The sequence below is a fragment of the Podarcis pityusensis genome (genome assembly GCF_964106645.2).
Source record: "Podarcis pityusensis genome assembly, chromosome: 11".
In the NCBI taxonomy this organism is placed as follows: Eukaryota; Metazoa; Chordata; class Lepidosauria; order Squamata; family Lacertidae; genus Podarcis; species Podarcis pityusensis.
The window spans coordinates 48,486,891-48,499,624 of NC_138036.1; positions in this window are offsets into that span (position 1 = coordinate 48,486,891).

A 12,734-nucleotide genomic window follows, 5' to 3' on the forward strand; every position below is an offset into this window, starting at 1 on the left:
AGATTGATTTCACAAATCACAAAATAGAAGAAGAAGAAGAAAAGAAGAGGAGGAGGAGGAGGAGTTTGGATTTGATATCCCGCTTTATCACTACCTGAAGGAGTCTCAAAGCGGCTAACATTCTCCTTTCCCTTCCTCCCCCACAACAAACACTCTGTGAGGTGAGTGGGGCTGAGAGACTTCAGAGAAGTGTGACTAGCCCAAGGTCACCCAGCAGCTGCATGTGGAGGAGCGGGGAAGCGAACCCGGTTCACCAGATTACGAGACTACTGCTCTTAGCCACTACACCACACTGTAAAAAATAGACCATCAGAAGCAGCCACTAAGGGGACATTATGGGAAAGAAGGGTTGCTACCTGTCCTATATAATACAGGATTGTCCCGCACATGGTTGATACGGCCTAGATGTTTATAAGTCCTGTTTGATATGTAAATGCTGCTCTTGACTTTGGTGTCTGAACTGGATACAAAATGGCCACAGCTGATAATCCATGAAATGAAAAAGACAGAACAAACCTCTCCCAATTGATGGCTTTTAGGACAAGGAAGGTTGAAGAAGTGCAGCGATGAATTAATAATGTGTGCTTGCTAATGAGATGACGGCTGATTGTTATGCAAAGTGTCTTGGAGAAATCCCCTATGCCAAGCCTCTCTGCCCTTGGGCACATGTCCAGCAACCCTCGAGCTGCTGCAGGCCATCGGAAATTATATTAATCACCATCAATGACTCTTAGTTATGCGTTTAAGAGAAACACTTGCGAAGCAAGTCCAGTCCTTCATTTCAGTGACCTTGTAAAATACCAAAGAGCAATGGGCATTGCAGAGCCAACTTGAAGGAGGATTGGTAGGAAAGATGCTAAACAGCTTTAGTGAAATGTCCACCCTGTAGGTCTTTGTGTTTTAGAATACTATGACTGCTTCATTTTTTTGTCAAAAGAACTGTTAAGTTGTGGGTGAACATATCAGATGACACAGTGATTCTTCAAACAGCTCTTGTTTATTCAGAGGCCAGAACACAACTGAACTGAAGGGTTCAGTCAGCCTGCTTATATAGAGCTCCAGTACAACGTAACTGTAACAATTTTCTAAAACTATCCAATCACTGAATGTCACTTTTGATCCCTTATTTGCATAACTATCTACGGTATCCCCCTGCTGGCCCAGGGTGAGAACTTCAGTACATAACAAGAACGTTCCATGTAACCTAATTATTTCCTTTCAATGTTTTATGGTTACAAAGTTTCCCATAATGTTTGTGTTTCAGAATGTGCCACCTATTGCACATCTCAGCAGATGTATAAAAATAAGGTTCATCTAGTTTAGTTTCACAATCGGGTTAATGAAGTGCAATGCTACATTAATTGGAAGACTCTGAGAGCTTGCTAAGAATTTTTGGAGTGATTTGATCTTTGGTCACCTCCCTGAAACCAATATGGACTGCAAGGTCAATGGCTGTTTCAAAGAGAGATGAAGTACAGCCCCTTTCCTTTAATATGCTCGTGTGGAACTAATTTTATATTCTCTTATTTTGAGCAATTGCAGAGAAGGCAGATTGGGCAATAGTTAATGGGGAAATGACAGTCACGTTAAGACCCATTGGCTTATTTAATTCACAGTATGTTCCAGCCTTTATTTAAAATAGAATAGTTTACAAAATGATATGGAATTCAAGTTGCCTCAGTAAACATGACAATTCAAAATTCCCAGGAGGGAAAAAGATGTGTAGAACAAGCATAACAGGCACAAAGAGAAACAATATGTCCTTAAACTCTGCAGGGCTATACAAAATGAGGTGAAAATGTTCACAATCCCTTTTCCTTTCTAGCCAAAAGAAGAAAGACCTCATGATGTATCACATTGCACATTACTTCTTATAAAGTGGCAGATGTGTTGCCACTTTGAGGTTGCAGTCCTGTACCCACTTACCTGGGAATAAGATCTGTCCTGTCGAAATCAGCGTGACATACTTCTGACTGGCTGTATACATGATTGCACTGTAAATGATACAATCCACAGCATGATCTACTGTGAACTGTTTTGACAAAATCCACCCAAACGTGAGGGGTTCTGCCCACCACCTGACCTGCTTCAAACTTCCTGCCTCTACTAGGTCCACCACTGACTGTGGTGGTTGAAAGCCAAATTTTTCCCTCTCCTCTCTATAGCTGCATGGCCAAGGAAAGTAGGTAGTGAACACTTCTCTAATAAATGCCTTTACCACTCTTTCACTGCTCCAACCAAACCCATCATTCCAAAGTCACCCCCATAAACTCCCATAGCAGAAACATTTCTTTTAAAATCCTACAAGACTTAGCAGAGAAATCTGAATATGCATATGTAAAAGATTCCATCTATGGAGCTATTTATAAATTCCATGTATTCACAATCCACTATCGGTTTTCACAGACTTGCTTTCTTCCTTGAAGGCATGAATGAGCATGCCCTACCAGAGAAGCCACTTTGGCACGAGGTGAATTGTTTTTAATAGGGCCAGAGGTGCCACATGTTGTGCATTTGAGCATCATGCCTCCCTCCCTAAGCTGGGCAGAAGCTTCCTGGGCTTTGGAAAGGAGGCACCGGGCTTTAATACTTTCATACTCTAATTTACTAGGAATGTTTAGGGGACTATTCTACTCTCCCTAGTCCACTGAACACACACCACTGATTATTTCTAGGACTGCAATTTAAGAGAAAAACTGGATCCTTCAAGCTCTAGTTGTTACCTAAGCATTTTCTCCAAGGTTTTCTGAGCTTGGGTGGCTAACCTGTGGCCCTCCAGATATAGGAGCCAACTGTGGGGGGCTGATGGGCCTTCTGCTCCCCCAATAAAATATTTGAGGGCCCTAGTGCCCCCCAATGTTAATGGACATTGCCATTCAAATGGTGTTGTGAGAAGCACCATGTGATTGATTACCCTGGGGCACCCAATATTTTTATTCAAGTTGGCACCCCTGCCCCCAGAAGTTGGTTGACTCCAGCTTCCAAGGTAAGGATGAATGGTCCTCATCTCATCAGGTAATTTGCCTCCTTGAAAAACCAGGAATGATTATGCACGGGCCGCTAAGGATGAATGGTCCTCATCTTGGTGACACATACATAATCATTGCTGGTTTTCCGAGGAAGCAAATCATCTAATGCACACATGCACCGAGAAGAAAAGAGATGCCTGCACTTTTGAACTCAGACTGACCTACATGTGTGTGGTGACATAACGTAATGATGATGAACAGCCCCATTACAGCACAAAAAGAAAGCTTGCTGTGGCAGTGCTGTTTTCATGCATATCTGTGCTATAGAAGCAGGGGAAAGGCCTTGCCTCAAGATAAAAATAATAATAATAATGTTGTAATAATCTGTCATTAAAATCAATAACTGTTTTATTATTCATTAGGCATGCACTGCCAAGATGAAGCCTACTGTGTGCCATAAATTTACTGGCCTGTCACTTAATACAATATGATTTTACAATATTGCTAATGTGCACAAAGCATTCAAATATAGAATATCGGCACATACGTGATTGATAACAAATAAGGTGAGGATAAATTTCGGCTAAGTCCTCACGTTACTTGACTCAGGTCAAAGAAAAATCAATGCGATTCATAATGTATCTTTGCCACAGAAGCTTGGAGGAAAGCCTCCTGAGGGAAAAGATGAAGCTTTACGTATCCTTCATTTTTCTCTTTTCAGAACGTTGCTGCTATGAAAAAGGGCAAAAAGAGGGCAGGGTTTTGTTTCTCTTCAGTGAAAAGAAGGCTGTACTCTCTAAATAAGCAATGCAGAACAGCTGGTGCAGGGAACCCTGTATTTATAAATTTCCTGCACTGACATGAGTGCTGATTCCTCAACATTTGCTTCTGTGGTGCTCAAGGTACCCACTGGGTAACTTCTTCATCTTCTGCTCATGTGCTGAGGACAGATTGTGCAAATATGTACCATGCGGTGTTTTGCCAACACAGTACTCAGTTATATAACTTGCCCTAAGCTTATATGTGGCAGATGAAGAAGCTATCTAGATTCGCATGGGACAAGGGGTTCCTTCAAGTATTTAGGTCTCAAGTTGTCCCATTAGACAATCAGTTTCAAGTTCTCTCATCCTGGTCTGCCTGGGAGTTGAGACCTACAGTGCAGGCTCTTTTGGGTCCTCCTACAGTTGAACAAAATCTCTTATGCAGGAACCCCATTGAACAGTCCTCTCTGCTTTTGGCACCTCAACTGTAAAATGTTCTCCTCTCTGTGATGTAGCTGGAGATAATGAATTTTTGTCACCAGATAAAACACAACTGACTTCTCAGGTTCTTGGCAATTAGATGGTTGGTTAGTGTCAGGGCTTTTTTTCAGCCAGAAATCACCAGAACTCAGTTCCAGCACCTCTCAGGTGGCATCATTGCCATTACAAGAGTACAAGAGAGATGTTCATGCTGAGTTCCAGCACCACATTTTCTAGAAAAATAGTACTGGTTAGTGCTGTTGCCCCCAGCATCTGAGGAGTGTCGTGATTCTCAGTCTCATGCCCTCATTCTTGCTAGGGACTGGGGAGAAATTCGATTCAGTTCATACTTAAAGGCAAACCTACCCAATTTGCATTTCCCAAAACAAGATGCAAACCAAAACAGAGACGTCCTTCAAAAATTCATACGTCTCTGAATTTTGCAATGCACTTCTGCAACCCAGGAATGTGTACAAAGATGCATATACAAGGATATAATGTAGATTTTAAAAATGCTATCTAGTCAGATTGTTGCTCTATGTAGCTCAGCAGTGACTCTCCAAGGTTTCAGGCAGGGGGCATATCCAGCCCTAAGTGTAAATGATGGGAAGCATCTCTATGCCAAACAAATGCTCTGTCACTAGCCTGATTATTTTTAGTGGGTTTTTAATAATAGTAATAGTAGTAGTAATAATAATAATAATAATAATAATAATAATAATAATAATAATAATGTAATAGATTATACACACACACACACATACACACAGTGGTACCTCGGGTTAAGTACTTAATTCGTTCCGGAGGTCCGTACTTAACCTGAAACTGTTCTTAAACTGAAGCACCACTTTAGCCAATGAGGCCTCCTGCTGCCACCGCACCACAAGAGCACGATTTCTGTTCTTAACCTGAAGCACTATTTCTGGGTTAGCGGAGTCTGTAACCTGAAGCGTATGTAACCTGAAGTGTATGTAACCCGAGGTACCACTGTAGATATATATATATATGGTGGAAAGGTGAAGTGCACGTTTTCTGAACTAAATAAATGCAGAAATAAACTTACTACATTTTCTATCCAATCTCAAAGGTGCATTGGAACAATCCACATAGTGGTGTTCATATGAAGAGAGCATGTTAAAGGCTCACACAGTCCAGTTGTGAATTAGCTTTGAAAGGGCAATTTCCTTGGCTCCGTTTAATTAATGAATAGCATCAGCCACTGAGAAATGTGCATGCTGGAAGCTGTCTTTTTTGTCATCCATTTTGCAGGAATGCTCAGCTGTGTGATAGCTAAATTCAGATGGCAAAATTATTTCGCTTTTAACTGCATCTATTGAAAATCTATTTCTCATGCATGCACTGTATTCCCCTGACTAGTAATTATAATTTAGGAAGTTCAAGTAGAACCATGTATATCATTCCTACTGCCAAGAGCTCTCTGGTAAATCATTGTTCTTTTGACCTGAAACTCTTGACTCATTCTTTGGAAGTCTGCTGGGTTGGAAGCCAACTGCAAAGCTCTTATCTGCCTTTATACTGCACTGTGAAACTCCCGGGGTGTTTTTGGCATTTCAATGCTGTATGTCAAAGCACCATATTTTGCAACAACAAATGTAAAAGCCTAGAGCTCTGGTAGCGCATAATAAGCACATACACAATTTCAATTCCATAATCAGATTGATTTAAAAAATCAGAAGAGAATGACTGAAATTTTGCAGGCTGCACCCCATCACAAGAGACCTACAAACTTCATCCACTTCTAACAGATAAAGTTCCATACATTTTCTTTATTTTTTTAAAAAAATGCATTTTAAAGGTGCCCTGCATACACACACAAAACCCTCTGGATATATTTGTCTACAATTTGGCACACTTGATCCTCCCTGGACAGACTTCTGTGCCTGCAAATTTCATCCATTTTGGCCAGGGGGAAAGTTGATAGTAAATTCCTCCTTATATTCCTTCGTTTTATATACTGTACTAGGTGGCTCAGAACTGGAAGCACAGATGAAAAACTGACAAAGCACAGAGCAACTTGGAAACATCTAAGATTATTTTTTAATGCACAGGTTGTGTGGACAAAATTAGAGTAGAACTCACATGGGGGGGTTGCTCATTTGAAGAAAAAGAAGCTACGTTGCATTGTCCTTAACATCACATGGTATCCTTCCCCCCTCTCAAATTAATACCTTGAGCATCCTCCTTTGTTAGCAGTTCTTTCATATACAAAGCTGCATATGTGCCATGTACATCTAATGGCAGGCACATGCATGAGAAGGCCTGGACTGGGGCCCCCTTTTCACATTTGCACAATTTAAAGATGTTTCACACACATACACATTTTTAAAATCTTTGCTTTCGGTTGCACCCCTGCCCTGGAAACACGCAGGTCTGCCTTGCTTTCTACCACAGAATACTCCCATCATTCTGCTGAAATGATTACATCTGCCCAGGAAACAGAAGAAGTTGGTGCAATGTGTTTTCATTTGCGTTCAGAGTTTGAGAAACAATGGAGCTCAATTTTTTCCAATAATAATAATAATAATAATAATAATAATAATAATAATAATTTATTTATACCCCGCCCATCTGGCTGGGCTTCCCCAGCCACCCTGGGCAGCTTCCAACAAAATATTAAAATACAGTAACACATCAAACATTAAAAGCTTCCCTAAGCAGGGCTGCCTTCAGATGTCTTCTAAAAGTCTGGTAGTTGTTGTTCTCTTTGACATCTGATGGGAAGGCATTCCACAGGGCAGATGCCACTACCGAGAAGGCCCTCTGCCTGGTTCCCTGTAACTTGGCTTCTCGCAGGGAGGGAACCACCAGAAGGCCCTCAGCACAGGACCTCAGTGTCCGGGCAGAATGATGGGGGTGGAGACACTCCTTCAGGTACACTGGGCCAAGGCCATTTAGGGCTTTAAAGGTCAACACCAACCCTTTGAATTGTGCTCGGAAACGTACTGGGAGCCAGTGTAGGTCTTTCAAGACCGGTGTTATATGGTCTCGGCAGCCGCTCCCAGTCACCAGTCTAGCTGCTGTATTCTGGATTAGTTGTACTCCCCATGTACAGAGAACCCATCTTCTTAAAAGTATTACTATTATTTATTACATTTATATACCACCTTTATGTTCCAAGGATCGCAAGGTGGTATATGTGGTTCTCCTCTCTCCATTTCATTCTCACTACAACCCTGTGAGGTAGGTTAGGCTAATAGATGGCGATTGGCCCAAGGTCAACCAGTGAGCTTCATGGCTGAGTGGAGATTCAAACCCAGCTCTCCCAAGCCCTAGTCCAACATTCTAACCATTATGCCACACTGGTAGATGCAAATGAGTTGCTTCTATCCTGTGATGAGGCTGCATTTTAATATTTTAATGTTTCAATATTTTAATGTTGTATTTTAATCTTGTTTTTAACTTGTATTCATTCAACTTGTTTTTATTATTGTTTGTTAGCCGCCCTGAGCCCGGCCTTGGCTGAGGAGGGCGGGGTATAAATAAAAATTATTATTATTATTATTATTATTATTATTATTATATCTTATCTCTTGCACACACAAATACTTTTCAAAACGTAGGAATTCGAAGGAGAATTGTCTTTCTCCACCAACAGTCTGATGACTTTTATTTATTTTAAGAAAGCAATAAAGTGTTATTTTGTGTGTTTTTCATTACCATTTTTTGGATTTACACGAGGAGACCAGCCCTGAAATGTCAGCATGTTTCAAATGCTGGTGGTTTTGATATAAGAAGTCACACTCAAACCACCAAAAGACGAACTTTCCGTTGCTGCCTAATTCCAGCCCACTGAATAATAAATACCAGGTCCTCGATTTTCATAGCAACAGATGTCAGATGTGCACATCACATGGGAAAACAATGCCAGTTTGCATAACGCAAATCCAGCACAAATATTTTGCATTACGTGGACATGAATGACTAGTGGAAATAACAAGCAAATGCTTTTTTAAAAAATCCAAAAACCCATAAAATAGGAGTTCTTCCTCAGCTATATGCAAAACACATGTTAATAGATAGCATGTTTCAAAATGAATGTGCATTACTGGAGAATATCACATATTTTTCCTTCTGGAAATGTGTATTTAATATCGCACCTTGCTGTAATATACCCAGCTGATGTGGTTCAGCATCTAGAGTAAATTCTCTGCTTTTTCCTCTGCTCCATTGCTTCCTTCTAGCAGCTACATTGTACTACCCACAGTTCCATTAAATTCGTGAAGTCATTCTGCCTGACTCGCTCTGAATCCGCCACACCATTTACATTCCAGTTGGTCTAATCAATCATCTGTCTCTCTCATTTGAACAAGCACTTTGGTACACAGAACTTACTCCAAAGCAATATCCCCACACGACCTGAGACGCATCGTGTTCTCTCTTGTACTCCTCATCTAGAGTTCCATTTCAGATTTCATGGGACGGAAACGAGACCATCTTTCAGCCAAGGCTTAGCAGTAGAAATATATTCAAGGTTAAAACTGAGAGAGAGGAAAACCAGTCTATTTTAGGAAAATCTGTGGTCTGTAAAGGGACCAGACTCTCTCCACAAACCTTCATTTAATGACATTGTAGGTCCTCATTTACCCTCCTACACTAGCAAGGTAATTTACTAATCATGTATTGAGGTTGACGTGAGCCTAATTTATTCCTAGGTTGTTTTGCTGTCCTTTATTTAAAAAATATGGCATACAGTTGTACCTTGGATCCTGAATGCCCTGGAACTCAGACATTTTGGCTCCCAAGCACCACAAACCCAGAAGTGATAGTTCTGGTTTGCAAATGTTCTTTTGGAACCCAACATCCCATGGGGCTTCCATGGCTTCTGACTGGCTGCAGGACCTTCCTGCAGCCAATGAGAAGCCTCAATTTGGTTTTGGGAGTCGAATGGACTTCCAGAACAGATTCCGTTCGACTTCCAAGGTACAACTGTATTTATCAGTAACTCCAATGCAAGGGGGGGGAGTGAAATTGTACTGTATTGTAGAGTTGCCCAGTACAGTGGTACCTTGGGTTAAGAACTTAATTTGTTTTGCAGGTCCGTTCTTAAGCTGAAACCGTTCTTAACCTGAGGTACCACTTTAGCTAATGGGGCCTCCCGCTGCCGCCGCACAACTGGCATGCAATTTCTGTTCTCATCCTGAGGTAAAGTTCTTAACCCAAGGTACTACTTCCAGGTTAGTGGAGTCTGTAACCCGAAGTGTTTGTAACCCGAGTTGTTTGTAACCCGAGGTACCACTGTATGTAATAAAGCAGAAAGGGAAGTTGGGGAAAGTCGGGATGGGGGTAATAGAAAATGTAAAATGCATTTTGTGTTTGTTAAATTTAGTATTGATTATGTTACAACTTTGTTGGAAAATCATAATAAAAAATAGATTAATAGGGATGGGGGGGAGTGATCCTTAATTGGGAACACTGCCATTTTTAGGAGACGTGTTCTTTGTTCTCTCACTGCGATTATTAAATATTCTAACTGGTAAGACACTCCTTTCGTTCAATCTTTTGTTTACTGCCATGGTGGAGGAATCCTGACATCTGGCCTCCCAACAGGTGAGTTACTGCTGCTTACTGTGAAGAAAGGAGGAAGGGCAAGGTGGCAGTGAGGTCAGCACAGTGCAAATGCATTGGCAGGAGTATCAGATTGGCTCTGCGGTTGCGTTTCAACCACACCAACCTTCTTGCCACCTCACCCCTCCTGGTTCTCCCTCATGGTAAGCGGCAGCAATTCAGCTGCTGGGAGGTCAGGCGAGTACTGCCACACCATCTGCTACGGATTGCATGCAAAGGATGGGATCTAACACTGAGATATGGCCTCTGTGTGTCTTATTGCCCTTGTACTGAGGTTTTCAATGCAGAAGAAACAGCAGAAGAAACTCTTGCTTTCTTTTTTATTGTTTAAATCTTAGCACAAGTGAAAACTCAGCTTATTTGCTTTGACAAGTACAGAGAACTTGGCAGATAGGCGGCATCTTGTCTCATGCTGGGCTTGGGGGAAGGTTAAAGGGAAAAATAAGTCAGTTTCTCCACAACCTGACACAAATGAGAGAAATCCCTGCCTCTCTGCTGTGCCCTCTGAAAATGATTTTGTTGATTTTGGATTCTCTCCATTTCTCACTTTTCCCCCCAACTCCATGTGACCACAGTTTCACATCAGTTTATGAATCTCTTTTTAAAATGTCCACATACTAAATTTATCAGCAATTTTATGTGTTGTGCTTAATATACAAATGAATCTTCCCTAATATAATACATTTTTGTACATCATTATCACTAATATATGCCTTTTACACACACTACTCCCAAATTTTAAAAAAAACATTGTATGTGTTTTTCTTGGATGGTGAACTACATAACGAAATTCTGAAATAGTGGCATTTGAATTCATGTATTGTTTCAGGAAGTACAAAGAGACATCACCTTGCCAACAAAGGTCCGTATAGTTAAAGCTATGGTTTTCCCAGTAGTGATGTATGGCAGTGAGAGCTAGACCATAAAGAAGGCTGATCGCTGAAGAATTGATGCTTTTGCATTATGGTTCTGGAGGAGACTCTTGAGAGTCCCATGGACTGCAAGAAGATCAAACCTTTCTTATGGAAATCAGCCCTGAGTGCTCACTGGAAGGACAGATCCTGAAGCTGAGGCTCCAAGACTTTGGCCACCTCATGAGAAGCGAAGACTCCCTGGAAAAGACCCTGATGTTGGGAAAGATTGAGGGCACAAGGAGAAGGGGACGACAGAGGACGAGATGGTTGGACAGTGTTCTCGAAGCTACAAACATCAGTTTGACCAAACTGTGGGAGGCAGTGGAAGACAGGAGTGCCTGGCGTGCTCTGGTCCATGGGGTCACGAAGAGTTGGACACGACTAAGCAACTAAACAACAACAACAACAACACATTATTATTGCTAATATATGCCTTTTACACACACTACTCCCAAATTTTAAAAAACATTGTATGCATTTTTCTTGGATGGTGAACTACATAACAAAATTCTGAGATAGTGGCATTTGAATTCATGTATTGTTTCAGGAAGTGCAAATTCGGTAGTGCATCTTTTAATGTGTACCAAACCAAATTTTGCTCCCCACATACACATGTCTATAGTAGGTGGTGAGGAAAAATACAGGTTGGCTAGCAAACCAATGTTGGTTGGCTCTTGCTGCAACGAACGGTGATTTAGATGGTTTACAGGACAAGGTGAAAGTGAATGACAGAATAGGAGCATCAAGAGAAAATGTGCTGATCATTCCAAAGAAAATGCTACAGCCCCAGAGAACTGCCTGAGAGGTCCTAGTGTAACATCTTTACAACAATGAAGGCGAGGCATTAATATAATGATATAGGCCAAAATAAAAAATTGAGACTCAGTGACTGACACACTTTATTAAAAAATATTTTTTGGAAAGACTTTAGTACAGCTTTTTCCTTTAACTATTTGTTTTATGACCTAAAACTAACACAATGTAACATTTCCAATGTGCTACACATGTATGGAGCCTAATAACCAGTTGTGAGATCTATAATTAAAACAAAATGGCTGGGATTTTACCAGCCCGTATGTGTGAATATATGCCCCGCCATTGGCTGAAAGTTGCTACACACCCAACAGACATAACTGACTTCACTCTTTAAAAATACTTTACAAATGCAGCAATTTTTTTTTAACAGAACTACTCTGTATTAGAACTGCAGCAAATATTTCAAGGCAAATATTTTCAGCATATAAAGGAAGGGTTACAAAATATTTCCTGAAAAGCCCCTGGAAAGACTACATTTTTTATGCTTGTTTGATTTTCTGAATTGGCCTCATTTTTTAAAAAAAGGAAAGCCTTTTTAATTGCAATAACCAGCCAAATTGGACATCTATATCCCTATCCAGGTGCTTTCCCTGATGTATTCAACCCTGTGGTGGGGAGACAGTGACAGCACACTTGCTTTCATATTTCTGATAGTCCAGCCGCACTACCATCTACATGTTGGGGCTGAAAATCTCCAGTGGGGAGTCAATTTGAGGCTCCCCGTGTGATTTCAAACCCTGATCATACAGGATTATCAATTGTTCAGACAGCTTCTCTGAACAGAGATCATAGAGGGCAGTTGTTATGGTTCCCTCTAAGCCATCAGATTCAGAGCAGGAGTGGGAGGCACTGGAGGATGGGGAAGGGGAAGAAGGGAGAGGGGGCTACACACAAAAGCCTACTTGATGAAGCTCTCCCTCCCCAGATACTCTCAGACTTGATGAAGCAGGAGACAGAGGGACTGTCCCTTCCTAGTCTGTGGAGGCAGAGCTGGTCTCAAGAGTTCTAAGTAGGAACTGTATTGTGCTCTGGTCGGACCTCACCTGGAGTACTGTGTCCAGTTCTGGGCACCACAGTTCAAGAAGGACACTGACAAACTGGAACGTGTCCAGAGGAGGGCAACCAAAATGGTCAAAGGCCTGGAAACGATGCCTTATGAGGAACGGCTAAGGGAGCTGGGCATGTTTAGCCTGGAGAAGAGGAGGTTA